Source organism: Muntiacus reevesi, chromosome 5 (genome assembly GCF_963930625.1).
Source record: "Muntiacus reevesi chromosome 5, mMunRee1.1, whole genome shotgun sequence".
Taxonomy (NCBI): Eukaryota; Metazoa; Chordata; class Mammalia; order Artiodactyla; family Cervidae; genus Muntiacus; species Muntiacus reevesi.
Genome location: NC_089253.1, coordinates 88,822,543 through 88,829,028, shown reverse-complemented (window position 1 = coordinate 88,829,028; position 6,486 = coordinate 88,822,543).

The window sequence follows — 6,486 nt, the reverse complement described above, 5'->3', positions numbered from 1 at the left end:
AATGTGCAGGATAATATTTCTTCCCTAGGAGGCCATAAAAAGCAGGAGGCACCCACTCCAGAGCCAGACAGCCTGGGTTCAAATCTCAACTCCACCATGTACCCGCCCTGTGAACCTCTATGCTCCAGCTTCCTCACCAAGAGCATGAAGTCGCTCAGTCGTGTCCGACTCTTTGTGACCCCACTGACTAGCCTCCCAGGATTCTCCATCCATGGGATTTTCCAGGCAAGAGTACTGGAGTGGGTTGCCATTTCTTTCTCCATAAAATAGGAACTATAACAACAACAGCTCCTCTGTAGGGTTATTCTGAGGATTAAATTCATCGATACATAATTACAGAGTGCTCTGTTAGTATTGCATTTCATTGAATCTAATATGATGGTACACTAGGAAATTAAGTGTATTGCCAATTAAACTAAGACATATCATCAGTGGAACTGGAACTACATATTGATATTAGAAATGTGAAACAAAATATGTCTTAAATATGACATCCTTATATGTGGAATCTAAAAAGAAATTATATAAATAAACTTACTAACAAAAAAGAAAAGCTATGACAAACCTGGACAGCATATTAAAAAGCAGAGGCATCACTTTGCTGACAAAGGTTTGTATAGTCAAAGCTATGATTTTTCCAGTAGTCAAGTATGGATGTAAGAGTTGGACCATACAGAAGGATGAATGCCAAAGAACTGATGCTTTCCAACTGTGGTGCTGAAGAAGACTCTTGAGAGGCCCTTGGATGGCAAGGAGATCAAACCAGTTAATCCCAAAGGAAATCAGTACTGAATATTCTTTGGAAGGACTGATGCTGAAGCTGAAGCTCCAATACTTTGGCCACCTGATTCGAAGAACTGACTCATTGGAAAAGACTCTGATGCTGTGAAAGATTGAAGGCAGGAGAAGGAGATGACAGAGGATAAGATAGTTGGATGGCTCCACCAACTCAATGGACATGAGTTTAAGCACACTCTGGGAGATGGTGAAGGACAGGGAAGCCTGACTTGCTGCAGTCCAAGGGGTCCCAAAGAGTTGGACATGATTTAGCAACTGAACAACAACAACTTAAAAACAGAAAGAGACTCACAGACTTAGAAAATGAACTTATGGTTGCCAGGAGGAAGGGACAGTTAGGGACTCTGGGAAGGTCATGTACACACTGCTATATTTAAAATGGATAATCAACAAAGACCTATCATATAGCTCATGGAACTCTGCTCAATGCTGCGTGCCAGCCTGGGTGGGAGGGGGATTTGGGGAGAATGAATACATGTATATGCAAAAAATAAATAAAAGCTATGCTAAAAAAATATTGATAGATGAAATACACCATTGTTATTAGTATACATAGCTGGAACACGTTCAATTCAGTTCAGTTCAGTCACTCAGTCATGTCCAACTCTTTGCAATCCCATGGACTGCAGCAGGCCAGGTTTTTCTGTCCATCACCAATTCCTGGAGCTTGCTCAAACTCATATCCATTGAGTCGGTGATGCCATACAACCTTCTTATCCTCTGTCATCCCTTCTCCTCCTGTCCTTAATCTTTCCTAGCATCAGGGTCTTTTCCAATGAGTCAGTTCTTTGCATTGGGTGGCCAAAGTATTGGAGCTCAGCTTCAGCATCAGTCCTTCCAATGAATATTCAGGACTGATTTCCTTTAGGATGGACTGGTTTGATCTTGCAGTCCAAGGGACTCTCAAGAGTCCTCTTCAACACCACAGTTCAAAAGCATCAATTCTTCAGCAATCAGCATTCTTTGTGGTCCAACTCATATCTATACATGACTACTGGAAAAACCATAGCTTTGACTAGATGGACCTTTGTTGGCCAGGTGATGTCTCTGCTTTTTGAATATGCTGTCTAGGTTGATAATAGCTTTTCTTCCAAGGAATAAGCACCTTTAATTTCATGGCTGCAGTCACCATCCACAGTGATTTTGGAGCCCAAGGAAATAAAGTCTGTCACTGTTTCCATTGCTTGCCCATCTATTTGCCACGAAGTGATGGGACTGGATGCCATGATCTTACTTTTTTGAATGTTGAGTTTTAAGCCATCTTTTTTTTGCTCTCCTCTTCCACCTTCATCAAGAGGCTCTTTACTTCCTCTTTGCTTTCTGCCATAAGGGTGGTGTCATCTCCATATCTGAGGTTATTGATATTTCTCCCGGCAATCTTGAATCCAGCTTGTGCTGCATCCAGCCTGGCATTTCACAGGATGACTGTGCATATCAGTTAAACAAGCAGAGTGACAATGCATAGCCTTGATGTACTTCTTTCCCAAGTTGGAACCAGTCTGTCGTCCCTTCAAGATGGTGGAGTAGAAGGACATGCAGTCCTCTTCTCCTGCAAGAACTCCAAAATTGCAACTAACTGCTGAACAACCATTTACAGGAGAAAGTTAGATCCCACCAAAAAAAAAGATACCTCACATCCAAGGGCAAAGGAGAAGCCCCAACAAGACAGTAGAAAGGGCAAAACTGTGTTTAGAATCAAACCCCATACCCACCAGAGACATTTGGAGGGCTCAAACAACACCTTGTGCACACCAGGTCCCAGGGACCCCACAAGAGACCGAGCCAGCCCTGCCTTGAGTGTTTGAGTGTCTCCTACGGAGGTGTGGGTCAGCAGTGGCCTGCGGCAGGGACAGGGGCTCTGGCTGCAGCAGACCTGGGAGGCACAGTGTGTGGCAGAAGTCCTCTCAGAGGAGGTTGCCATTAGCCCCACCATACAACCACCAAGCAGACAACCCACAGACTGGAGAACAATTATACCAAAGACGTTCTTGCACTGTTGTGAAAATTCTAGGGCCCACAGCAGATTTCCCAACCTGGGGATCTGGCAAAAGGACTGAGAACCCCCCCAGGGAATTTGACTTTGAAGGCCAGTGGAATATGATTACAGAACTTCCACAGGACTGGGGAAACAGACTCTTGGAGGGCACAGACAAAACATTGTGCAAACCATGATCCAGGAGAAAGGAGCAATGACCCCAAAAGAGACTGACCCAGACTTACCTGTGAGTGTCCATGACTCTCTGGAGGAGGCGTGGGTTGACAGTGGCCTGCCCTGGGGTCAGAGGCACTGAATATAACAGCATGCCGCAGCATGCTGGCGTAAGTCCTTTTGAAGGAGGTTGCCATTGCTACCATTACCCTTGCCATAGTTTGGCCTTAGGCCAAACTACAGGGATGGAACACAGCCCCACCCATCAACAGAAAATTGGATTAAAGATTTACTGAGCATGGCCCATCAGAGCAAGACCCCACAGCCAGTGCCTTCCATCAGGAAGCTTCCACAAGCCTCTTATCCTTATCCATCAGAGGGCAGACAGAAAACCACAATCACAGAAAACCAAACTGATCAGAAGGATCACAGCCTTGTCTAATTCAATGAAACTATGAGCCATACCATGTAGATCCACTCAAGATGGACAGGTCATGGTGGAGAATTCTGACAAAATGTGGTGCACTGGGGCAGGAAATGGCAAGCCACTTCAGTATTCTTGCCTTGAGAATTCCATGAACAGTATGAAAAGGCAAAAAGATATGACACTGAAAGATGAACACACCAGTTGGGTAGGTGCCCAATATGCTACTGGAGAAGAGTGGAGAAATAACTCCAGAAAGAATGAAAAAGCTGAGCCAAAGCAAAAACAATGCCCAATTTTGGATGTGACTGGTGATGGAAGTAAAGTCAGATGCTGTAAAGAACAACATTGCATAGGAACCTGGAATGTTAGGTCCATGAATCAAGGTAAATTGGCAGTGATCAAACAGGAGATGGCAAGAGTGAACATTGACATTTTAGGAATCAGTGAACTAAAATGGACCAGAATAGACAAATTTAATTCAAATGACCATTATATCTACTACTGTGGGCAAGAATCCCTTAGAAGAAATGGAGTAGCCCTCACAGTCAACGAAAGAGTCCAAAATGCAGTACTTGGATGCAATCTGAAAAATGACAGCATGATCTCTGTTCATTTCCAAGGCAAACCATTCACTATCACAGTAATCCAAGTCGATGCCCCAATCACTAATGCCAAAGAAGCTGAAATTGAATGGTTCTATGATGACCTACAGCACCTTCTACAGCTAACACCCAAAAAAGATGTCCTTTTCATTATATGTGATTGGAATGCAAAAGCAGGAAGCCAAGAGCTACCTAGAGTAACAAGCAAGTTTAGCCTTGGAATACAAAACGAAGCAGGGCAAAGGCTAACAGAGTTTTGTCAAGAGAATGCACTGGTCATAGCAAACATCCTCTTCCAAAAACACAAGAGACGACTCTACACATGGACATCACCAGATGGTCAATATTGAAATCAAATTGGTTATATTCCTTGCAGTCAAAGATGGAGAACTTCTATACAGTCAGCAAAAACAAGATGGGGAGTTGACTGTGGCTCAGCTCATAAACTCCTTAATGCAAAATTCAGACTTAATTGAAGAAAGTAGGGAAAAACACTAGACCATTCATGTATGACCTAAATCAAATCCCTTATGATTATACAGTGGAAGTGACAAACAGATTCAAGGGATTAGATCTGATAGAGTGCTGGAAGAACTATGGTTGGAGGTTTGTAACATTGTATAGGAGGCAGTGATCTAAACCATCCCCAAGAAAAAGAAATGCAAAAAGGCAAAATGGTTGTCTGTGGAGGCCTTACAAATAGCTGAGGAAAGAAGAGAAGTGAAAGGCAAAGGAGAAAAGGAAAGTCATACCCATCTAAATGCAGAGTCCCAAAGAAAAGCAAGGAGAGATAAGAAAGTCTTCCTCAGCTATCAATGCAAAGGAATGGAGGGAAACAACAGAATGGGAAAGACTAGAGATCTCATCAAGAAAATTAGAGATACCAATGGAATATTTCATGCAAAGACGGGCAAAATAAAGGACAGAAATGATATGGACCTAACAGAAGCAGAAGCTATTAAGAAGAGGTGGCAAGAATACACAGAAGAACTATACAACAATCTTCAAGACCCAGATAACCACGATGGTGTGATCACTCACCTAGAGCCAGACATCCTGGAATTCGAGGTCAAGTGGGCCTTAGAAAGCATCACTAGGATCAAAGCTAGTGGAGGTGATGGAATTCCAGTTGAGCTATTTCAAATCCTAAAAGATGATGCTGTGAAAGTGCTGCACTCAATATGTCAGCAAATTTGGAAAATTCGGCAGTGGCCACAGGACTGGAAAAGGTCAGTTTTCATTCCAATACCAAAGAAAGGCAATGCCAAAGCACATTCAAACTACTGCACAATTGCATTCATCTCACATGTTAGCAAAGTAATGCTCAAAATTCTCCAAGCAAGGCTTCAACAGTACATGGAATATGTTAGCATTAGAGTTACTGGTCAGACATCAGGTTCACCATCTACTACCTGGTAGTGTTACTTTGGAGAAGGCAATGGCAACCCACTCCAGTACTCTTGCCTGGAAAATCCCAAGGACGGATGAACCTGGTAGGCTGTAGTCTATGCGGTTGCAAAGAGTCTGACACGACTGAGCGACTTCACTTTCACTTTTCACTTTCATGCACTGGAGAAGGAAATGACAACCCACTCCAGTGTTTTTGCCTTGAGAATCCCAGGGAGGGGGAGCCTGGTGGGCTGCCATCTATGGGGTCGCACAGAGTCAGACATGACTGAAGTGACTTAGCAGCAGCAGCAACATTACTTTAGGGGTTTCCCAATAGTTCAGCGTTAAAGAATCTGCCTGCAATGCAGGAGACGTGGGTTCAATCCCTGGGTCAGGAAGAGTCCCCAGGAGGAAGAAATGGCAACCCACTCCAGTATTCTCACCTGAAAAATGTCAATGACAGAGGAGCCTGGTGGACTATAGTCCATAGGGTGGCAAAGAGTTGGACACGACTGAGTATCTGACCTTACTTATGCAAGATACTGAGCTTCTCTGTGTCTCAGTTTCGTCCTCACCTGTATATTCGGATAACATCAATAGCACCTACCATTCAAGACTGTTGGGGGTAATTAAATACGTGATGACTTAGGTAGCACCTAGCACACAGTACGGAGTAGGCAATGGCACCCCACTCCAGTACTCTTGCCTGGAAAATTCCATGGATGGAGGAGCCTGGTAGGCTGCAGTCCATGAGGTCGGTAAGAATCGGACACGACTGAGCAACTCCCCTTTCACTTTTCACTTTCATGCATTGGAGAAGGAAATGGCAACCCACGCCAGTGTTCTTGCCTGGAGAATCCCAGGGACGGGGGAGCCTGGTGGGCTGCCCTCTATGGGGTCGCACAGAGTCGGACACAACTGAAGCAACTTAGCAGCACCAGCAGTACACAGTAGGCGCTATGATTGCTATTATTTAGAACAAAGTTATTCTCTCCAGGTGTGGAGGTTGACTGCCGGAGAAGAGAAGACGCACCTGGCTGGGCTTTTTAGGTTAAAACTGGGTTGGGCTCAACAGCCTTCTCCCAGTCTCTCGAGGGTCAGGATGGCCTAAGGACCTTCGC